The sequence below is a fragment of the Cryptotermes secundus genome, unplaced genomic scaffold (assembly GCF_002891405.2).
Source record: "Cryptotermes secundus unplaced genomic scaffold, Csec_1.0 scaffold49, whole genome shotgun sequence".
NCBI lineage: Eukaryota > Metazoa > Arthropoda > Insecta > Blattodea > Kalotermitidae > Cryptotermes > Cryptotermes secundus.
In genome coordinates, this window is record NW_019744106.1 from 2,061,192 (window position 1) to 2,086,590 (window position 25,399).

The 25,399-nt window shown below is 40.8% G+C and overlaps 1 protein-coding gene across 6 annotated transcripts in view; it reads left to right on the forward strand.

The window, feature by feature from the left end:
• Positions 1–25,399, forward strand: part of LOC111874353 (5-hydroxytryptamine receptor) — a 644,097-nt gene that overhangs the window by 206,465 nt on the left and 412,233 nt on the right. The gene's annotated exons all lie outside the window — the stretch shown is intronic.

Consider the following 25,399-nt stretch of genomic DNA (forward strand, 5'->3'; position numbering starts at 1 on the left):
CGGTTTACTAGATCTTAGACATACGGTAGGACTCCTTGGGCGGGTGATCAGCTCCTCGCAAGGCCTCTACCTGTACACAAACACAGAAAAACGCACACAAACATCCATGCCCTGCGTGGGATTCGAATCCACGATCCCGGCTTCCGAGCGAGCGAAGACAGTGCATGCCTTAGACCGCTCGGTTACCGTGACCGGCCATATTATTAATAATTATTCGTAATGTAAATTGATTACATTGTATTATAATATTAGTGGTTCATGTTATAGGTTTCACGGCAAACTGAACTGGGAACTGAAGTCCCAGTCTATAAACCTCTAAGATCCACTCTTTCATGTCAGTAATTCCATTATGAGTTAATTAATTGTTTCAGAATAAGAAATGGCTTTCTGTAGAATCGTATATAATATAAACATTTGACAAGGAAGATGAAATAGATGGGTCATATTTCACGAGTGGGAAGGTGAGATGTAAATGCATAAGTTTAGACAAAAACTCGAAAGAAAATATTTAGCATGTACAAGCGTGTATGGGAGGTTAATATTACAGTATATATAAAAGATAAATGAAATTCGAAAATATGCACTGAATCCGGATATAGTACAGTCGTGGACAATAATACAAGCTAATAAATATTCATATCGTTACATGACGCCTGAAAGCCAGAATGGTTCATTGTTAGGCAACGTCTCGGTAAATGCATTTCCGCGGAAACAAACACGCGCAACAATAGATGAGCGGAGTTTTCTGTGGTCCGCGCCGCGTGCGTTGCTAAGCAGTGGTGTAGTAAACACATCTTTGCAGCAGCGAATCAACACGCAACAGCAGAAGAATAAGTGTTTTCTGTGGGGGCCGCCCCAAGGCCATGTAACGAGAACCTCAGGCGGCTGAGAAACAGAATTGAGGGAGTCAGTCGACAGCTGAGTTCTGCGAAGATTATAGAGAAGAGAGGGTAATGAGATAGTTGGCAGCTGAAGTAGAGAATGAGAATTGAGAGAGTCTCCTAAGTTGGTATTTGGCAGAATAACCGAGAAGAGATGGCAAGAAAGGAATTAGACTGTGCAAAGAAGACTTCATGTATGATTTGAAGTTACAGTGAGACTGTGATAAATCCGTTGCGAGGAAACGACTGGTGGAAAGTGTAATAGACTGAAGACACTTGTGTGTGTAAGAGTGACCTGTAAAGTGTGGAAATAACGATAGCGCTGAATTTGCCTGTAGTCCCGAGTTGTGTGCATAAGGTGTCAATAAATACTGCCATCAAATCGAAAACCCGTATAATAAGCCAGTGACTCCCCACTACAGTAATCTGTAAAGTATTTCGAATTTCTGAAAAATCTCGGTGGTTGTTTGGTTCTCGAAAAGCACTCTGCTCCATGAATTATTTTGTTTGGTAGTTCGTTATTTGGTAATGGCTGTTCATTACAGGAGACTTGTATTATTCGGAATTTCATATTTTTGTCTTTACATATAACATGGAACATTTTTTTAGTGCATCGTATGGTTGTATCTTTCCGAAATTATAAGGGCCGAAGTGGCTAACGGAGTCAGAATTAGTGCTGCTTTTTATTTCTATATCTTCAACAATTTCAATGCTGTAAACGAGATAACGCGCTCAGGATTACAGCTATATTCTGCTTTTAATACTTTATTACTTAAATGTCAGAAAATATGCTTATGTCCGTTGTTTATTGTCGATTAAAATTAAGTTCAGTGTTTCGTGATTGTTTTCCTTCTCAGGTATTTTTAAAGAAATCTGAATTAATATCATCGCTCGTTTTTTACATTACACAAAACTTTATAAACGTTCACTTAATTATTATAATTACTTCTGTATTAAAATAATCATTTTCTAAGTAAAACAAGTTTCGTAAGCATGTGTTTTATCATTATATTTACGGAATTTAAGGCTATTACAGAATTGAACTGTGAGCATTAACACAATGCATCAACGCAGGTTACATAGGAGCAAGCTGTCTTTTGTTTCTGTGTATCATGTCCGTTCTGCGAGTATTGATAGTATTCTGACGTGGATGTATGAAGTGTGGTGTACTATATGAAGGAGAATACCTATAATTGACTGTTTGTCTGTTCTATTCATGGGAGATGGCGTTAAATATCAGCCTTGATACATCATTGAATAACAGGTAGGACTAGAATTGGATGCTAGAGGAAGCATGGGAAATTAATGGTACAAAACTTTTCATAATAAATTATATTATACGAGATCTATATATTCTTTTGAGTAAGTAAGTGTATGAACGCTTAGTGTAAAAATTCTGGCACGTTCTCACCCTTTTTGACCGTACGCCTTCTTCACTCTTATCTCTTGCTCTATTGTCCTCTGTTGGTCCTTGCAGCTTTTTCAATTTCTTAATCTTTTACGCAGTCAGTAGAACTCATTGGACGGGGAATCAGGAAGTCGCAAGGCCGCTACCTGCACACACAACAGCACAAACACAGAATAAATGCACACAGACATACATGACTCAAGTGGGATTCGAGCCCACGATCCCAGTGTTTGTGCTGGGGAAGACAGTTCATGTCTTAGACCGCGCGGCTTCTGTGATGGTCCCGTCGACCTTCTAGGAATAGTGTATTGGGCACAAAGATCATATTTCAACCTTGTATTTAAAGTATGTGCCTATATACTTTTTCCGATAGTGATGCAGCTGGTTATTTGTGAATTTCACTAGATATGTATGCCTAAACGCACTTAGGACTTCTTTCAAATTACTTAGTTAGTTAGTTATTAGAGAGGGTGGGTTTCCCCATGCACTTAGACCTGTAGTGGTCCATTGTGCTTCCCTCTATGATTTCTACCAGCCTCTATATCCTACCGGTATTGGTGCTTAATCAGTCCCGCCCAGCCAGCGAGACCGGCTCTACTGGCTGAGAAGTATCTATAATGCTTCCCCCATCTACCGGAGGTATTAGTGACTGCTGTTGGGCGGCAAACGTCCGCAATTTTGGCTCAGTGACCTCCTTTGGAGATATGAGGTTCTCTTACGTGCCGTAAAGCTACGACACGGAACCCACGGCTTAAAGTCCCTCCCGGAGGACTTGTTCCCTGAATTTTTCCGCCCTTAAAAATTCGACGACCTCCGCCGGGTATTTGAACCCGCGTACTACGAGTCATGAGGTGGGAACGTTACCTCTAGACTACGGAGGCCGCTTTCAAATTACTTGGTATTGATTCTCTTTGTGAATGTAAAAAAAAATTATGGCAAACTTGACAATTTCAAATCTCATGAATATATAAACAGCGGTTCTTGAGTTATTACATGCTGACTGACTGACGGACGGACACAAATTTAGCTAAGCTAATAGGCACATCACCTACTATTTTCGTTGTGGACGTGCAAAAACAAAGGGCTGTCACATCACATACGTCTCCTTATAACACAGTGACACCGAGTAGTTATAATTCTCTTAAATATAAAACATATTACTTTATATATTAAAAAGTATAAAGTTGGCATAGTGACTAGACAGCGGCGGAGGTAGTTCGCTTTATGAATTGTGCCTTATATGGTCATACATCAGAGAGGACGGACCAAATCAAGGAGGATCTTATATTACAGAAAATGAAATATAAATAGTTATAGCAGAACATAGTTTTTGTTCATATATACAACTCATCCGCATGGTACGTCAGTGTACAAATTACTATATTGGTTCATATATGTCTATGTGACTGTCATAGTTTTTGTTCGGGAAAGAGATTACCCAAAGAAAACCATGACATTATGTTTTGATTCCATATTTTATTTTATATATCACTACTTACAAGTGTCCTTCTTGTCCTGCAAGTTATAATTTCAGAGGCGTCATGCTTATAGAAGGATAGCAAAACGCCCGCCACTATATCAGAATTTGTGTTTTGGCCTGATGTTTTACAGTTATTTTAAATCAAAATGTTAAGTTTAAAAATAAGCGGAAAGAATTTTAGACTTAAAGAAATTGTTAATCTTCCCTTGTGTTAACTTAAGCAGCAAAGGAAAGAATGTTTAAACTCGTGTTTAGCTCCAGATGCTAAGGTGCAAAAATATGATTACAAGAGCCATTTCCGGTTCGGAGTACACGACACGTAAATAAAGACTTGAAACCACTAAGTTTATCCTCGTGTTCTTTTGGGAGACAGAAAATGAAAAAAGAAATTACAATTCATTATCTTACCTTCCTCATAAAAACTTACACGTATGCTTAATTTCTCGGGAATAAGTAAAACAGTGTTACAGGGACTGGCTACGGGCTGGACGGCCGAGGGGCCAGAGTTCGAGTCCCTGTAGTGGTAAGATTTCTCTCCTCTCCATGTCGTCGAGACCGGTTACGGGGCCCACCTAGCCTCCTACCCAATTTGTATCTGGGGCTTGTTCCCTGGGGATAAAGCTGCTGGGGCATGAATGTAATAATTCATTACTAACTACTGCCGACGTCAAGGATACGTGGGTCTATATATCCACTCCCCCATACGTCTTCATGACGCAGTGTTTAATCAGTTAAGCACAGGGTCTTCACTTTTTACCTTTATGTTACACGTTAGGGGATTACCAGTAACACTGGTGAAAATGTAGAAATGCTAATTTGTTGTGAAAACCACAAAAATGCAGCGTTCCAATCCTTATGGCTCTCTTGAACATATCGGATGCCTTATCTGTCTGATCGTAACATATGGTGCGTGTTATGCAATTGTAGCTTTGCACCTCCGAAGGCCCACATTTTAGTTCTATCAGTGCTATCTTCATACGCCCAAGCCTAACAAGAGACTAGACCTTCAAGGCGTAGTGCACATACCCGCGACACTTGTCTAGTAGAGGATTCTCCACCTGAAACTGTCGTTTGTTCACTCATTTGGGTCGTGTTCCATGCTTTTCATTGCATTTAGAAAAGTTTTTGTTTCGTGCATATGTTGCCCACTTCATAACTTCCTGCGATGTTGCTGAATGCTCCTCTGTTTCATTTCCGGCGCTGACATGGTGGCCGAAAATCGGGTACTTTTCTGCGAGTCTTATTATCTGTTTGCTGCGACTGAAAGTTTTCGTTTAAGGAAAAATGCGTAACAAACTAAATTAAGGTTTGAGAATTCTTTTTAATAATTAAAAACCATGTCTGATATTGTCATCACTAATTCAGAGTAAACAACACAATCCTAGAATATGTACTTACATTTAAAGGATTTCTTAACAATTGAAATAAAGATGAGACGATCTGTTTCTTGGCGCGTTTATCTCAACGCTATTGCGACTGCGCAGATTTTGCAGCCATCACTCTCAAACAAGTGGAATGGGCTGTTGAAAAATGCTGCATTCCTTAAGTAAAACAAAACCAGTTAGTAGAGTCTACACTGGTCTTTTATCTTGCTGGCTCTTATTTTTTTCCCCATAGGCACTACAGCCCCAGTGGGCCTAGGCCTGCCTCCATGAAATTCTCTCGCTTCGGTTTTTTTCTAGATCTTATACATTCGGTAGGACTCCTTGGGCGGGTGATCAGCTCGTCGCAAGGCCTCTACCTGTAGACAAACACAGAAAAACGCACACACACAAACTAAACATCCATGCCCTGAGTGGGATTCGAACCCACGATCCTGGTTTCCAAGTACAGTACATGCCTTAGACTGCTCGGCTACTATGACCGGCTGCTGGCTCTTATTACTCCTGAGTAATTCACGTTATTATTTATTCATTCGCCGGTCACGGTAGCCGAGCGGTCTAAGGCGTGCACTGTCTTCGCTCGCTCGGAAGCCGGGATAGCGGGTTCGAATCCCACTCAGGGCATGGATGTTTGTGTGCGTTTTTCTGTGTTTGTCTACAGCTAGAGGCCTTGCGAGCTGATCACTCGCCCAAGGAGTCCTGTGTGTAAGATCTAGTAAATCGAAGTGAAACGGAGAGTTTCATGGAGGTAGGCCTAGGCCCAAATTGGGGCTGTAGCGCCACAGAAAAAAAAATTATCCATTCATAAAATGTTTTATTTACATTTACTCAGGTTGTTCGTTAGCAATTGTTCTCTTATTTTAATAAGTACTTAACTATCTTTGTGTAGGTCACGCCATAGCTCAAGCGGTTAGTCGCTGGCTTCCCACCGCGGCGGCCCGGGTTCGATCCCGGGTCTGGTCAAGTGGAATTTGTGGTGGACAAAGTGGCGCTGGGGCAGGTTTTCTCCGAGTACTTCGGTTTCCCCTGCCAATTTTCATTCCACCAATTGCTCCACAATCACCCTCACTTATTATCTGGGGCTGGTACAATAGGCCAGAAGTGGCCGCAGTACAAGGGACTTAGTCTCACCCCACTAGCAATAAAAAAAGAACTATCTTTGTGAGGTAGATACTTATTTAATTAGATAGCTGTTAAGGTAGGTAGGCACGCTTATAGTTAGTTAACTAGGTGGATGGATGGATGGGTGGTTAGATGGATACAAGTAGATGGGTGGGTGGACAGATGGATGGATGGTTAGATAAATAGACGGCTACATACATAGAGAGGTACGAGTACATATTTAGGAATAATTGTCACGGGAATGCTTCATACCACGAAAATTAACCCATAGCAATTATCCACTTCATTTGTCATTATCATGCATGTATGACGCTGTCTCATTGTGCTCCCCTTTCCTAGAGCCTTTTCCCGGATTTCCCGGGATTCCTGAGTACTGAGAAACACCTTCTAAATTACTGAACCAAATTTGTGACGTGACGGTTTGCAGAACCACCCGACGAGGATAGCATTTGAGTTAAATAGTGGTGGACGGTTTTGAATAATTCACAAAACATTTGTTCCCTGGGCGAAATTTTAATCTATAATTCCCGCATATATTCAGTATTAGCATGTGCGTCTACAGGACGTGGCAGTTAAGTTACCGGAAATTTCGAAAATATAAAATAAAATAAAATAAACTTTATATAAATAATGGAAGTTCATTAATTTTGTGTTGAAAATTGATATACTGTAATTAATCACCTTATATAAGTTGACTTAAATACATTTTCTGTAACTGGACATTAAGTAGTGCTCATCTCTTGCCCTTGTATTAAGGACGTTCATATTCTAGTTTACCGTCATATTGCGTGTGTGAAACGTCTTTATTTTATCCCGTCACCACAATAGGTAGTACGGACATAACATAAGTTCGTCGTTTCTCACAAGACGTTTCGGCCCCCATCATCAGGTATTTGAGGCACTATTCTAAAAGATGGAATGTAGCGGGTTCGATTCCCGTTTAGGTCACTGAATTTTTCTCTTGACCTAATGGCTCTGGGGACGACTCAGCCTCTAATAGAAATGAGTATCAGGAATTTTCCTGGTGGTGAAGGGTGGCCAGCGCGTAAGGTTGACAACCTCACGGCCATCTTTGAGCCAGTTGTCTGGATGTGGGAGCCTCGACGTCCTCCACGGCCTGTTAAGGAATAAATTTACATTTACTTTATAGGGTCAGTTAGACGTTTACATATGCTTCGAGTCCTTCAGCAGATTTGATCTTAGTTGATGTACACGAATTTAACATGTTATACGAATATTATTGTAAGTGAATTATTCACTCATTCATTTTAATGCCGTCATTATTTAAAGGAATATTTTGGAGTATCTCAGTAGTGTTCTCCTCAAATATACTGCCACAGTCAATAAGTTCGTGGAATGGCCGCAAAGTTTCGTACGGGAATTTATTGCCAGTATGTTTCAGCAATGTTTTCGGCAGCTATATCAACGTTGGCAGACTTGCATAGCGGCCAACAGTAACTATTTTGAGGGCGGATGTGGATCTCCATAAGTGTATGTGAATACCTTGTAATATGATGCGATAAAACCACATTCCACGAACTTAATAACTGCACCTCGTATATCTTAGCGGATGTTATGGAATCCGTGAAAGCGTATTTTGTGCTCATGGTTTCCGATACCAGCGCACTAACTTTACTTATTGTCTACCATTTCCAGCCCCTTGTTATTAGGCTGCTATGTAGGCTTACGTCATAGCAGATTTACATTTCATTGCATGTAACTAGAGGGGTGAAGTCTAAATGAAACGCAAATATTTAATTACATATCAAAGAGTTCTTCTAAAAATTTCTTTTCTTTTTTTTTTTCTTCTTTAATTTTTATTGAATGAGGAGTTTAGGTTCTGACAGCTGAAACTGTAAAGAGTGGGCTTTTCGGGGTTGTGAAGATGTATTGACTGGGTATCTCGAAGATTTTTAATAATAAGTTTTATATGATTAATTAATATTTATTTAGCCGTTTATCCAAATCTAGTTACAATATTTTGATTTTATTAACACGATGATATAAAATAAAATGTCATATTGATTTGTTTCCTATGAATAGTACGGAGTTTTAACAGAAAAATTTTGATGATTTATTTAGACTTCGGAATTTTAGCAGGAAATAATTTCCGGCTTGGAGCAGAAAATATACGTTATCCCCAGAGTTAAATGGAACACAGCAGTTAAGATAACTAAATATTAAGAACCAATATAAATAATTTTGGAAGTATCATGGAGAATCCCACTATTTCTGTTCCGCGAGTAGCTTTTTCATTCATTCATCAGTAATCTGTCAGACGACAGGTCCACAATCTCTTCCAAAACAGTTCCTCCACTTAATGCGATCTTCTGTTTTTTGAAAGAGACTATCCAGGAAAAGTGATAATGTGGTAGTTTTTCCATTTGCTTTCCACATCGCAGTACAGCAGCCGTTCAAACCACTCTGGTCACGCCTGTTGCTATACGAACTTGAACCATCTCGAGCATCATTTGCTCTGTGCTTCAAGTCGCTGCTGATGACGCTGCTTCCGGCATCAGTTTTTGGTNTTTAGCAGGAAATAATTTCCGGCTTGGAGTAGAAAATATACGATATCCCCAGAGTTAAATGGAACACGGCAGTTAAGATAACTAAATATTAAGAACCAATATAAATTATTTTGGAAGTATCATGGAGAATCCCACTATTTCTGTTCCGCCAGTAGCTTTTTAACTGTCAAAAATTTGAAATTCCATATAAATAATACGAAAGATTATCAACTCCGTCCAGTGTGATTGATAAATGTTTTTCTCCTTTTTAATCTTTCATCCTTGATATGTTTCGGTCAGAGCGACCATCTTCGGAAGGATATTAGTACACGCGGAAACTCCTATTACAATGATTCGTCATTATCAAGCAGTATAAAAGACACGAACCAAATTGGTTCTAGATTTTAACAAAGTTTTTGAACTACACCTGTCAGCAGACTAATTATAAAAATTTATGAATACTTTAATAAATTCAGACATCTGTAATTGTTAAAGACTATGATTTTATATTCATGACATTGTAATATTATTGTATGTATGTATGTATGTATGTATGTATGTATGTATGTATGTATTGATAGTGTGACGGACCAGGGTGAACCCAATCATATCATACAAATAACTTTGAAACGGCCGTCTTAGACCAGTGTCATTAAGATAGTTTTCGTGTTACATTGTAAGACCACGTTTTTCTCTTGTAGTACAAAGACGCATCTTAAGAAGCCCCACATTTTAAACTCTGCTTACGAAACTTTATAAAAGCTTAATGAATTATTCGTGTCTAATAAATCTAGTTAATTTTTAAGTGAAATACAAATTTGAAAACAAAATTATTACTGAAGTTTTCCAGTTTAGAAAAACAAATTAATATTTACAGTTTTTCTGTTTCTTTCCAGTGGTTTTGTATGTCAGACTTGTACACTAAATCAGTGAGTTCTTTGATGATAAACACAAAGGAGTTCATTATCATTCAGTGAAACATTTGGCCATTACAACACTCAGGAGATCCTCATGCAAAACAGACCCCTGTATTACAATTACATGCTTTCCCGATTCCGTAAAACCTGATCGTGGACAAGAACCATGCTTTGTCCAATTAATCTATGTAGTCTTATCTAACCTGAATCCAAGCCATTACCGTAATAAGTAAATCAAGGAGAAGGAAAAGGTAGACTGTACGGTGGAACAGTGTCGGTACATTTCCATAGGAGTCATAGTCGTCTTAGCCCTAAGGCAAAAGGCAATGCATTCCTCCGAAACGTCGGTGGAATCTTATCGAACTACGTGGCGTTAGGGCCCAGAAGTCTCCAAACTCAAAGCTGCAGACTTTGTCTGTGTGATGTATCTCATTTTGTCTTCAAGTTGAGCTTCCACGGACGTACGCGTAGATTTCTCTTTTTGCTACGAGTTGTGAAGGCAAATCCAAAAGCGGAATAGTCATTTTGCAACAGGTTGCTTTAGCAGATCTGAATATTTGGCTCGGAACAGCAAAGTAATTGAATTAATTATGTAATAGGATTACTGAACCACTAACAAGAACACGATCCTTTACAAAGAAGCCTTCCCTTTTTTCCTCTTCTCTAGTGCCAGATACTGCTCATGTGTATTATCTTACATATAAGCTGACTGAAAGTGTAGCAGGAACGACTTTGGTTGCTTCGCTTTGTGGTTGTTTTGGTTAGTTGAATGATTCAAGATTATGTCTTATGGGACGTGACGCCATGTAGTCGCATAGATGTTTACCGACGTGTCGGAGATCTTGTAGAGTCCATCATCAGAGTAGAGTTATAATCTTCTACATTCACAGTAGATGCATCACGTGTAAGATTTGAGGTTTTTGCAGTTGTGACTGTGAAGGATGTCGTCTTCTGGGATGTGGCGCCGTGTAGATATTTTGTTAACCGACGTTTCGGTGGAACGTATCGCCTTCATCTTCAGTGTATAAGCAGGTGTCTACCTGCTCACGCTGGTTCATCGTTCGCGAATTTCTTATACCCTGAAGATGGAGGCGATACGTTCCTCCGAAATGTCTGTTAACAAAATATCTACGCGGCGCCACATCCCAGAAAACAGCATTCTTCATAGATGCATCACGTTCTTCCAAGTATCGCGGTTGAGCGTAATCTCCTTCTAGCCTGAAGGAGAAAGCACAGTCTCGAAAATTATGATAAAATATTTACCAGTCTGCAAGGCGACACATCATAGAAGACGGTAATCTTCATAGTCACAGATGAGAGAACCTCAAATCTCACCCGCGGTTGGTTGTTTTGTTCTCTGAATTATCGCATAGCCCACGGTTTGGTTGATTTGTTAGTTTTGTAGCAGTTGCTGGTTGCTAGTTTGTTTTGCTTTGATTTCCTAAGTCGCGGGACGTGTCTGCCGGGATAATGTGTTTCAAACAAATCACGATCCATTCATTCCAAAGATTTGCAGTGCATTTTGCACCTCGTCTGGAGCTGCATGTCGAAGGAATACGATATGACTCGCGTGAAGTGCAAAACGAGACGCTGGAACTACGTCAGAGATGCCTCGAATTTTTAGGAACATTTGGATCCTTGAAGTCCTTTTACTCTGCGAATTCTGATGAAATTCTTATATTAAAGAGAGTACAAAGATAGATGCAGAGAGAAATTGATTACATCTCTTGAAACAAATCTCATTTTGGCAGTCATCTCTTTATCAGATTTCGTTAAAGAACATTTTGTATAGAAGCCAACCGTAAAATTTATTAAATTAATTAAAGAAGTAATGACCTTGTTTGCTCTCCTTAGGATTCCTGCATGGCATACATTTATCTTCAGAACTAGAGGTTACATTAAAAAAATATTAAAATATAACTTTTATATAAGGAAACTTCAACATTAATATCTGTTCTTGGCGGGGACAAAAACATTTCTTTATCGTTCGTAATTACGGTCTGAGATATTTTTCTTAATCCATCGCCATCTGCATATGTCGAAATAGAAGAAATTATTAATATTTTTCGCTTTCAGCGATTTCAGGAGGACGAAGCATGTTTTAAGGCGTTATTTAATAAGCTACCTGTCTGTAATAAATAGAATATATGACCCGATTTCTTAGTACATTTTGTTGTATAGGCGTACACATAACTGAGGAAAACTCGGAAGAACCGTAGTACATACAGTGTTTGAACCTATAATGCAAACGTTTAGGGATTGCCAACCAACTTGCTGTATTTCGGTAGAAATTATATTTTTTTCCTTTGGCGCTACAGCCCCAATTTGGGCCTTGGCCTGCCTCCATGAAATTTCCGTTTCACTTCGGTGTACTAGATCTTTGACATTCAGTAGGACTCCTTGGGCGGGTGATCAGCTCGTCACAAAGCCTCTACCTGTACACAAACACAGAAATACCCACACACACCAAACATCCGTGCCCAGGGTGGGATTCGAAACCACGATCCCGGCTTCCGAGCAATCGAAGACAGAGCATGCCTTAGACAGCTCGGCTGCCGTGACCGTAAGAAATTAAGTAGTAGTATATTAATATACATATATCTCTAATCGTCAGTGTTAAAACCTGAAATCAGTTTTATCATCAGTTTCGTTAATACTCTCTCTAGGTTTTCATTTGTTCCATTCCGTATTTAATTGTGTTGTCTTTGTAGAAGTGCCTTCTTGGTAGAAGGATAGAACTATATCAGTAACGGATTAGTCTTGGCCGCGCCATAGCTTAAGTGGTTAGTCGCTGGCTTCCCACTGCGGCTGCCCGGGTTCGACTCCGGGTCTGGTCAAGTGGATTTGTGATGGACAAGGTGGCGCTTGGGAAGATTTTCTCTAAGTACTTCGGTTTCCCATGCCAATCATCATTCCACCAATTGCTCCACAATCACCCTCACCTACCATTTGAGGCTGGTACAATAGGCCCGAAGTGGCCGCAGTACAAGGGCCTTAGTCCCACCCCAATAACGATAAAAACGGGTTAGTCTCAGAGCCAAAATGCAACCAAGTATTAAGTAACTCATTTGTAAAACACGTGTAATCTAGTTTGAACTACTGTTTTCCATTTCACGAGATCTAGGAGCATATTGGAGGATAATTCTACATGAATTTTAAAGAAATAGGGTTTGAGGTGCAAAATTAATTCGCCTTAACCTGGATGGTTCGATTTTTTTCAGCGCTACAGTGAACTTTCTCTGAAATGATGGAAGTTTCCTGACAGACTGAATATCACTTAACTTTCACTCACTCACTCGTGTAGCTGAGCCCTTATTGAGAAGCCGCCAATTGTGCAGCAACTCAAGAATTTCCCAGAATTTTATGCAACCCGAAGGTTCATTACCACGTTCACAAGAGCAATCCACTGGTCTCTATCCTGAGCCAGATCAATTCAATCCATACCATCGCTTCCTATTCTAAGATAATTTTTATATTGGTCACCCATCTATGTCTTGGGCTGCCTAGTGGTCTCCTTGATTCTGGCGTTCCCATCACTGCCATATATGCATTATTTTCTCCCATTCGTGCTACATGCCTTGCCCATCTCATCCTCCTTGATCATTCTAATTATACTTGGAGAAGAGTACAAGTTATGAAGCATCTCATTATGCTGTTTTCTCCAAGCTCCCGGTACTTACCTCTCTTCGGTCCAAATATTCTCCTCAACACCCTGTTCTCAAACATTCAGCTTTCGAAGGAATAATTATTAAAGGTGTTTTTTGGGAGTAATTTCGCAGTGACTTTGTCTCGCAAGATGTTTAGTTTCGTATTATCGTAAATTCCTTATGTTATGTACGAATATTGAAGTAATAAAAGGAGTCGTAGTACAATATTAAAACTTGTATCTTTCTGTGACCTATATAGATATTGAAGCTAAAAACAAAATATCGTACGAGTGGATATTCTGTGCAAGGAATTCAACATGAGCGAATATTCAGCCCTTGCTATGAATTTTTACGAGCAAGTCAACCATGCCATGTTTCCTGCATATTCCAGCAAGAAAAAGGATCATGTCTTCTTTTACAGCCTCGTATGCAAGGGGGAAACGGGGTTACCCGGCTCCCTCAGCCATGCATCTGGCGGACCAACTCTGTGCCTGTGATGACTCACCCCTTGACGATTTCTTGTGGTTTCAAGAGACAAGCTCACCACTATAAAAACAATGGGCGGCTCAAATGTCCTAACCGAGGGGAAGAGATGAATAATTTTCAAGAAATGAGAAGCTGGGATTTGTATCAAGGAGAGGCGGAAAACATGTTCCAGACCTTACAAAATAATACATTTTCGTAACGTTGAGACATTTCACTATAATTACATTTGACATGTTTGATTTCATGAAGCCCATTTGACATACGAGTCTGACAAAAAAGGACCTAATTGTGAAGAATACCATCATTATCCGCAACAGCTTCGTCCGTTCTTCCCCACCTGTAATATCGTACCTCTCGTTTGTACTACGGGACCACTTTTCCTTCCATTGGTCGCTTCTGCCACTTTTCGCGCCCCCGCACCAACGCTCCAATTTGCAGGTACGGCCCATTTTAGGGCCACGTTCCTTTGTTTCTCACTCCTGTTGGCTATTTCTGGGCTGTTACCCAGGTCTGAATCTAACCACGTCTTAAACGCGCAGCTCATTATGTTCGGTGCTTGCTTCGTGCTCGTTGTGGCGTCACATATTTTTAGCCCTGAAGATGGAGACATTATGTTTCTCCGAAAAGTTTTCAAACAGGACTATACAGCGTCACGTACAAGAAAATAGTGCCCTTCACAGTCACCTCAGTGAGAAAGTCAATTTCATCAACCCAGGACGGATTCCGTTTAGAACAGTGTTTCCGATAACCATTAGTGAACGTTGTCGCTCCGGAGCAGTGGACTTCTTGCAGTCCACTGCCTTTGTCGTGTCTGGAAATAACTTTCCGGGCCTTGTTTCGGGGTTGCTATCACGTCGCTGCGATTCAAAATGAGACCCTAGCAAGAGACTCTTAGTCGCTGAAATGTTAAATATCCAGCGGGCCAAGATCATGTGCCTTTGCCACATAATCGCCTTACATGAAATTCTCCTAGAGAAGGCGTACTTTTGTGTTGAAAAATCCACACTCGCCGCAGGCACAAAGATTGAAAGCAAAATATTTTTTTTTTCGTTTTGGAGGAACAGATTGGTATCAGACAACCCCTCATTAGTCAGAAGGATAAAGTTGCCCTTGTGCTTAATAAATTAAGAAACACTCAATGAAGGCATATGGAGGAGCGGAGGGATGGTTCCACCATTCTTGACATCGGCATTGGAAGGACGTGAGTGGTTAGCTTCACATTCTGGCTGCTTTACCCTGGGAAATAGCCCCGGTACCAATTGAATTGGAGGTTGGGTGGGCTCCATAGCCGGTGTGGAAAATCTGGAGAAGAGAAAAGCCTCCTACCCCTGACGGGAATTGAATTCCGGCCGCCAGTCCCTTAGCCCGTCGTTCTATCAACGGGGCTATCACGGCTCGGTAAAATATGGCACACGCTTTTTCTTAATTCCATCAGTCACACTTCTGTCGGTCTCGCATAATGAAGACGTCCCGTTAATGACTTGCCGTATTGTGTCTACGTCGAGATATAATATACTCGTTCCATTAAACGTGCAGGTCGCTGTTTCCGCTCTTGACGGCCCTGTATACGTATATTCTGTGTTGTAACAATCCATTTGCCCAAGCTTTGACCCAAAACCGAACAACCTGTCAATAAATAGTTCATTTAAACTGCCGAACTAGTGAATCGTGTAGCCTGCTGATTTATTATCTGAAGACAGATGCAGATGAATGCTGCGAAACCTTATGCATATTAAACTGCCTCTATTAGGCAAGTACTGCAGTTGATAACATGGAATATTATAACTAAAGAAGTAGTTATAAATGGGAACTACATCTGAAAGACCGCCTCTCTAGTCTAGTGGTCAGAGTTCCTGGCCACAGATCCAGAAGTCCGGGTTCAAGTTCCAGCGCTACCAGATTTTCTGAGAAGTAGTTGCTCTGGAATGGGGTCCACTCAGCCTCGTGAGGATAACTGAGGAGCTATTTCAAGGAAATGGCGCCGTCGGTCTAGAAAACCTAGATTAACAGCCGTGGGGATCCGTTGCGCTGACCACGCAACACCCTCTATCCGCTAAAGTTGGCACTAACTTCGCCGACAAGCGGCGGTCGCTCGGTCGGTATAATTCGCTTGCGGACTCAAGTCACCGAGTCGATCTGTCACGAATTAGTAGAATGTGCTTTTCGTCCATCTTCTAATTTATTGCAAGTTTCAGTGAATCAGGATTTGTGAAACTTATAATGGCATAGAATGTAATGTTAGTGCACTACGTATTGAGCGTGTTATTTGTTATATTGTGTTGTGTGCTGGTCGGTTATAATTTCGTGTTACATAAATAACACAGCTGTAGATTTGGGGACTACACTCAACATATTCCACTGGATGGAGACTGATTTGCAGTAGAGGTCTATCTAGAAACTGACCTACAGATTACTGTTCACGTAAGGTATTCTTAAGCCCGGCGTAATTTCATGGCCACCCACAGTGAATTTAATTCCATTCTGATTTACAAGGCCAATAAACTTCACGTAAAGGTCACTTCTCTTCTGTGTTCCTCCTCAGGGTAACCCGTATACTCCTCTTCACCGTATCCCCTTTTCTTCTTATTCTTCTCCTTTTTGCGTTACTCTTTCTATTCCTTGCTGACTTCAAACGCCAGATTGCTTTCCTCAGCGGAGCCTGTTTTCCATTCAAAATACCCAAATTTCAGATGCCGAGGTCAGCAGTTTAAGGATTCAGAATTGTCTTTCTCGTGTTCAGTACTCGCCCTCTTGTCTTAATTGTGCATCCTTTATCCGTACGACTACTACCTACGCATCTTCTTTTCCTAAGTTTCCGATTTGTGAGCCAAAGTACAGGCTGCACCATAGCTCGAGCGGTTAGTCACTGGCTTCAAACCGCGGCGACCCGGGTTCTATCCCGGGTCTAGTTAAGTGGGATTTGTGGTGGACAAAGTGGCGCGGGGACGGGTTTTCTCCGAGTACTTCGGTTTCCCCTGCCACTCTTCATTGCACCAAATTCTCCATCATCATAATCACCCGGGGCAGGTACAATAGGCCAATCAGTGGCAGCCGTGCCGAGTGAACCCAGTTGGACTCCACCCCCATTACACGAATTAAAAAAAAATAAGCCAAAGTACAGTCCCAGTTGAGGTCCTGAAATTAAAGGTTTTGAATTAAAGGGCCTTTGTTAATTTCGTAACTCTCTTATGCAGATACGGGGCACGCGGTAGAGAGTTGATTGAGGCAGTATGCTACAAGCCGGAAGGTCGCGGGTTCAAGGCCCGATGATGTCATTGAATTTTTATTTTTCAATTGACCTAATCCTTCCAGCCGCACCATGGCCCTGGGGTCGACTCAGCCTCTAACAGAGATGAGTATCAGGAATATTCTTGGAATATTCTCGGGAGTAAAGAGTGGCCCGCGCGTAAGGCTGACAACCTTGCCGCCATCTATAAGTCGATTGTCTAGAAAATGTGAGAATCTCAACATCTCACAACCCTATGGGCCTCCACTGCCTGTTACAGGGGTAGATTTACTTTACTTTTTGTCCGTTACTTCACTTATGCAGATATTTGTAGTTTCTTTTTCTGACAGGAATTCTAATAATTTGTTAATTTAATTGAAATATGTTTCTTAAAAAAAAAGAAAATTATTAACCCGTTTCAAAGTAACACGTTTTAAATATTTTACAGAACATCGATAGGAGTTAGTTCACTCATGCATTACTGCATGTTATTAAACAATGCGCTTGCATTTCAGACATTTGAATTTTTATATATTTTTTGACTTAATATCCTGCAATTATTATTTAAGACCTACGATGTTCTCTCTCTTTTATCAATTTTAATGTATACTTTTCAGACTGCAACAGTAAGGTTTTAATTACTCAAGGACTACAGCGAAATTGCATTCGCATTTTATAAGAAACTTTTGCTTAGGTGTTTTGTTCGCTTCCGTATGCCAGTCCGTGAGTATAATTTTCCAGTAATATTTGACCGTGAGATTTAATATGAACGTCATATTATTATAGGTTACACAAGGTTTGCACTTCACACCCCGCTGCCATCAGGAATACTCTTAGGCGGCCGATACACGTACGTGTCTGGCTCAAGAGTCCGGCTCGGCGAAGAGCCGGGTTCGAATTAATTTCACCACACACGGACGAGTTTGGCTCATTGTAACCCGAGCCGAGTCGGACTCGCGAGCCAGACTCGTACGTGTATAGGCACCCGTATGTTTTAATAAGATTCGAAGCTTTGAGAGAGAATAAATGTGCTGAAATCTCTTAGGGCGATCGGTTATCGACCCTGATGGCGGCGGAGTAGGTCTCTGTAACTCTGGCTTTCAGCTCAGCATTGATACGGTTGATCGCCCGGGAACATTTTAGCATATGAATCTCTTGAAGAAGCCTCCATCATGGTGACTTTCACACTTGATGTATTCAAATGAATGTCAACAATTTAATTGAAGTTAGCCACTCTGAGTATCTGTGATAAAGGATAAGGCAGATCAGCACACCGAATTTTGTTACGTTCGAACCCCGAGAAATTCTGCCTCAGCTATTGATTAACCTCGTGCTTTCTACGCGGGTCTCTCAGTCTGTTTGATGACCATGTGAAGCACGTCAGTATCAGGCGTCCTGTTCCTTCCCGATCGTGTTTCATAGAACCCTGCATCACTACTCAGCCCCGTCAATAAAATCATGGTGACCGAGCGAATATTAGGGCTTGGAACAACAATAACACATTTCATTGTAGGACCTTGATTTGATATACGAATACATTCTTAAATGCAGTTTTCAATAAAGTCAAGTTTTAAAAATATGGGAACATACTTGACGATCGCTCGAAATGTTTTGACCCAATAATGATAGCTTATTGCCGGTCACGGTAGCCGAGCGGTCTAAGGCATGTACTGTCTTCTCTCGCTTGGAAACCGGGATCGTGGGTTCCAGTCCCACTCAGGGCATGGATGTTTAGTTTGTATGTGTGTGTTTTTCTGTGTTTGTGTACAGGTACAGACCTTGCGACGAGCTGATCACCCATCCAAGGAGTTCTACCGAATGTGTAAGATCTAGAAAAACCGAAGTGAACGGAGAAGTTCACGGAGGTAGGCCTAGGCCCACTGGGGCTGTAGTGCCAAGGAAAAAGAAATGATAGCTTATTAACCCTTTAAACGAAGTAGCTGCTGTAACGTTAGAGACGCCGTAATTTGCCCTCAGTGGTGTGCGTGTGTGTGCGTGTGCGTGGGGGGAGGGGTTCTTATGATTGCAAAGGTAAGTAGCGATTGTTTCGCTAAACTTCATTAATCGTTTGGTCTTTATGGAAAATCAGCGTATTTTCTGTGACATAAGAACTATATTTGTAAATACTGTTTGCACAAACTTCAGGCTTCAACTCTTCTGCTATGCCTTTTTCACACATTCGTGTTTCAAGAAGTTAGTTTTATAAGTTAATAATATATTAGAATTTTATTGTGACTCTTTATAAACAGGTTTTGTAGTACGTATCATGGTGTTGAGGGGGCACGCGTAGCGTAGTTGGTTGGGGCACTGTGCTACAAGCCGGAAAATCGAGGGTTCGAGTCCAAATGAGGTGATTTTTTTTTTCAGTTGACTTAATTCTTCCAGCCGCACTATGGCTCTAGGGTTGACTAAACCTCTAACAGAAATGAGTACCAGGAATCTTCTTTGGGGGGGGGGGGGNGGTAAAGGGCGGCCGGCGCGTAATGCTGACAATCTCACCGCCATCTATGAGCCGATTGTCTAGAAGATGTGGGACCCTTAACGTCTCACAACCCTATGGGCCTCCATGGCCTGTTACAAGGATAGCTTTGCCTTTATCATACTATTGAAATCACCGAGACATAATCTTTCGGAACTTTTACATGTATCACACCAGCGAGAATGCTGTCGAATATTATTACGTAGCTTGGAAATTCGTCACGGAAAGTGGATATGGGTACTGGAGATCTGTTCTCTATTCTGAGAATTACGTTACTGTCTCTGGTTTGAGTGGGATGTATGTGTTTTCCTCATCCTAAGCCATAGGTTACAAAACGGCTCCTACCTAATTCCCTGAGAGCATAACTCTGGCTCGTGCTGTATTGTGATCAGGCACTCCGGCCAAGTTCACCCAATAAGCAATCGAGCCAAGAACACTGTGAGTGGATATGGAGTGTAATTTTCTACGCCTTATGCCGTTTGGTGCCATAGACGACGGACTGCGCTTATGAGAAAGGGAGAAAGTGGTTCAGCGAAATTCAAGACATGCATAAAACGAATGCTGTATTCTTCTGCCTTATAACGCCATGTAGATTTTGAAAAACCCCGAAATTTCGGAGAAACATACGGCTGAACATAGGGTTTGAAGGGTTGGCCAAGCAGGAAAAGAACAAGAAACAGGCGGTAAAGGGCGCAGGAATTCCGACGTTTCAGAGGAATATATCCGCTTTCATTTTCATGGCTGAAGGATAAAGCAAGAATGAAATCGAGAAGAATTAGGCAACTAGCAGAACTCCGCTACGGGAACCTCTGACGTGTGTAAAACCTTACAAAAATGGTATGCATACGGGTATGATCCCTCATGTCTGGTGGGCAACCTGCTGGTCACTTGTCTATTTGTCCGATTTTTGTGAAGTTAAGAACAAGCCTCACAGTGAACAATCCTAAGAGTTAGGGCTCCTCTAGAGTTACAGGACAAGCTTCGAAAATGTATATGTCAAAAACAAGAGAACTATATAACAATGTTATTACGTAATAACATATTTAACAATTAGAATAAATAATCTTGATTTTGAATCTTACAAATTATGAAGCCCATTTTGCAAGAGAGCTAGACACACATAGTAGTTACTTTTAGATTCTTTAGGCCGTGCTAAAGCTCAAGTGATTAGTCACCTCAGTGGCCCTGATTTCGATCCCAGGTCAGGTCATGTGGGATTTGCGGTAGACAGAATTGTTGTAGGACAGGTTCTCTCTGAATACTTTAATTTTCCTTGCAAGTTCTCATTCCGTGGACTACTCCATATGCTTTAATCGTCCTATCAGCGACGCTACACGTAGTCTCGATACTTACAGCGTCGCTAAATTCAATTCGATATTCTTTAGTTTAAAAACATATAATGGATCTTGAACTTTGATAAAGAAGAAATGCAGTGAAGAGGAGAGCATGCTGAGGAGACTGGTCGGATCTTAGAGGAAATAGTAGGAGCTAGAAGCACTGTGATATGAAGATCTTCATAATTTATTTCCTTCATAAAACAGGCTTATTTATAAGTATACGAAACCAAGAATGGAAATCTGAGCGTGACAGTATGTTACTCCGAAACGTCGGTTAACTTACACCTATCTTCATGGCGGCATATTTCAGAAGTTAGTAGAAATTAATGGTACTTTTACTTTCTGAAATTTCATTATCTTTCCTAGTACCTTTTCCTTAAATTTTATGTTGCAAATTAAATAATCCGAGAAGATGGGAAAAGAAAACATGAGGGCAACAGTAGTCGCACTTTAACTATTATTCAGGAAAATGCAAAACAAACTGCTCCTTGTAACATCTGTAGGACGACAGGAGAGGAGACGGGCTTTTTAATTATACTCTGTACAGCACTCTGACGTCAGAGGAATAAGTGAGGTTAATGTGGAATGAAAATGTAATTTCTTACTTGCAACCAGACATACCGTCTTCTAATATTCGCTGCCATTACGTTTCAAGGAATTCTGGCGCATTTCGAGAGGATAAGAGCTGAGATTATAGTTTAATTTTATCGAAAGCCCTAAATCTCTTGTCACTTATAGTCAAGAGTGGCTTATGTCTTCAACAACAGTAGATAACCAAAGAATTCGATTTAACATGCAGTGAAGTTTAGAAGAATATAAAGTCAGAAATACATTTTGCCCATTTAGAAACATTCCATCACCTTGTCCTTTTAGGCAATATCGCACGAATATCTTTATCTCCCTATGCATGGACGAATTTTAGAACGGATAAACCGATATTTATTAAATTCGATATTGGAGAAATTCACGAGCATTTATCTGGACTTTTCAATTTTAAAGACAAATTTAAGTGAAAATCTGCATTCTTTCTCTAGTGTAACACGAAATATTTATCGAACGAGAAAGCCTTTTGAACACGTGTTGTACATGATGGAAGTTTTTAAACTACTTTCCTTATTTTGAAGAAATAAGACTAGGCTTTAGAGATAATATTTTTATCTGTGTGTCTGTATGTGTATCCATCTTAACAATTTTTGAACACTGAAAACTGAACTTCATGAAAACTGGTATGCGTATCATGCCGCTGGAGCCTTCTCAGTAGCATATTTTATAAATACGTAACCCCGATCAATAATGCGAACATTACTACCTCTCAAATTCTTGAGAAAATAATATTAATATCTGCATGCTTCAACCGATCGTCATGAAACTTGGTACGTATATCATGCCACTTGAGATATCTCAAAGGCTGATTCCATAAATTCCGGTAAATAATGCCAAAGCTGAAGTCTCTAAATTTTATGAGGTCATAACCTTAATATAACTTGAATGCCTCAACCGATCGCTATAGAACGTGGCATGTATATCATGCCACCTGAACCTACCTCAACAACATACTTCATGAATCCCTGCCATCAGTGATACCAACAATGTAGCCTTTCAAATTGTTGAAGCAATAATGTTACAAATGAAGAAAGCAGTCTTCTGGGATTTGGCACCGTGTGTATGTGGTGTTAACCGACGTTTCGGAGGAACGTATCGCCTCCATCTTCAGGGTAGAAGAAAAAATAAGAACTCTGCAAGCGAAGAGACCGTGAGAACCGGTAAAAGCAGACTGCTTTCTTCATAGTCACCGCCGTGAAAGCCTCAAATCTTACACAATGTTACAAATACTTGAATGCCTGCACCAACCGACATGAAAATTGATATGTGTATAATGCCATCCAAGGCATTGGTATTACCCTCACTTTATTTCTTTATTTGCTTCATTATGCATATATACTGAAATTTTGTTATGCTCTTCGTATTAAATACACGGAATGTGGTGATATGGAAATGGGATCCTAGTTCTTATCGGAACGTCTTACGTCTTCCAAATACAATCTAAGTCTTACTGTTTTCGAGATCTTTAATCAGATGCCCCTGAATTGTTACGTTATGCTCGCATTAATGAACTTGTAGTATATTCAGTAATTAACAGTAATCTTCCAAACACACGTGCGGATTTTACAAGTCTCATATTTACTTATTTATCGCTCCAGTTATTTTAGCCCTGATACGTATGAGCCGGGGTAGCACAGTCGGTATAGAGACTGCCTACGGGTTGGACGACCGAGAAGTCGGAGTTCGAGTCCCGGTAGGGTCAGTTTTCTTTCCTATATATCGTCCAGACCGGCTCTGGGGCCCGCCCAGTCTCACATCCAACGGATACCGAGTGCTCTTTCCTCGGAGGTGAAGAGGCCTGGGCGTGAAGCTGGCCACTCACCTCTAGCTAGTGCCGAGGTAAGGAAAATGTGGATCTATACATCCACTGTCCCAAACGCTTTTATGGTGTAGTGCTTAATTAGTTAAGCACAGGGACAAATTTGCCTTTACGTACATTAAGTGTAACTCAGAAATACACATTTCGATTACTTTGCTTAAAACAATCAGTTCTGCACTATTCACAACAAGACATCAATAATTTGCATTTACGAATTGCAGTAACAAAACGAAAGCGCCGGAATTGTGACACTATTATGACATTTCCCTTAATGTCTAAAACACATATATTGTATATCTGCTGCAAGTGAACATCTTTCTTTCGATGTAACCGCTTGGTCCTAACCCGAAGCTCCAAAGGATCTCTCCATAGGTCAAGCGGTTAATTGCTGCCTTCCCATCGCGGCGGCCCGGGTCTGGTCAAGTGAGATTTGTGGTGGAAAAAGTAGCGCTGGGGCGGGTTTTCTCCGAGTACTTCGGTTTCCCCAGCCAATCTTCTCTCCACCAAATTCTCCATCATCATAATCACCCGGGGCAGGCTACAGTAGGCTAATCAGTGGCCGCCGTGCCGAGTGGTTCCAGTTGAACTCCACCCCCCACAAAAAAAAATTAACGCGAAGCTTACATACGTTTCGATCTCAGAATTTATTGCAGCCAGAAATAAAAATTACATAAATTACTGCCAAGCATCTAACTTGAGCATTTCGTCTTTTTACGTTATCTGTTGAGTGGCCTAGAACAGTTAAATTTCAAATAAAATATTGTTAACTGGGGCTGTTTGAAAATTTGTATTGCACCCCTTATGTTAAAAATACCTAGTTGTTTACATTACTTTTAATGTCAAGATAGCTAGCAAGCAATTAAATTATCTGACAAAGGTCAAAATTACTGGAATTATGGTAACAGTGAAAATTACATTCACAAAATTTAAGAGCACATCGAATCCTAGGAGTGCTTTCTGACATTCAGTTTAGATGTTACCTGCTCATCTTATCTAGGAACGTAAAAATTAAAAAACGAAGTACGTGATATTGCTTTTGTGTGGGTGCGAACATTTTCTCGGCGTAAGAGAAGAACGTGAATGAAAATAGGATACTAGGAGAATATTTGGACCGAATAGGGAGTTCAGGTAATAGAACTGACAAAAAAAAATCTGTGATTTTAGTCCTCAAGGTAACTATACCGACCGAGCTACCGCCGTTTGTCGGCAGAATTTAGTGCCAACTTTTGCGGATAGAGGGTGTCGCGTGGTCAGCGCAACGAATCCCCACGGCCGTTAATTTCGGTTTTCCAGACTGGAGCCGCTATTTCCTTCAAAAAGCTCCTCAATTATCATCACGAGGCTAAGTGGAACCCTTTCCAATCCCACTACTTCTCAGACAAACCTGGTAGCGCCGGGAATCGAACCCAGGCTTCTGGATCTGTAGCCAGGGACGCTGACAACTGGACCATAGAGGCGGTCAAACTGAGATCATTTTATAATTAGGACCTTCATAAATTGTATTGTTGCCTAATATTTTTAGGGCGATTAAGCGAAGAAAGATGGAAATTGGAGGCACACCGCAGGTATTTTCTTACAGTGGCTCTTCCAGCCCATTCAGGCCCCAGGCCTCAGTTCCGTAATCATTTTTCGCAGACGGTAGGTCTCCTTGGACGAGTGATGAGACTGTCAGAAGGCCGCTACCTACACACAGGACAACACAAACACAGAATAAACACTTACACACACCAAACATCCATGCCTTGTGTGGGATTCGAAGATCCCAACATCTGAGAGAGTGGAGACAGTTGATGCCTTAGACCTCGCGGCTACTATGACGGACATATAGAGGGTATAGGGACAATAAAATATATGGACCACAGAATTTTAGTAATAAAACTTAACAAAGAAGCGACAACGTTGAATCCACACACGTATAAAGAGTATTAGTGTTAAAATATATATTAAAGAAACAGTTTTCTAGGAAATGGACTGGATTCAGTTGCCAGGTTAGCTTCATACAGCGGGCTCCTGTAACCACGGTAATAAACCTTCGAGTTCCATAAAGGCGAGGAATTTCTTGACCCATTGAAATACTTGATCTCTCCTGATATGGAATTAGTAAT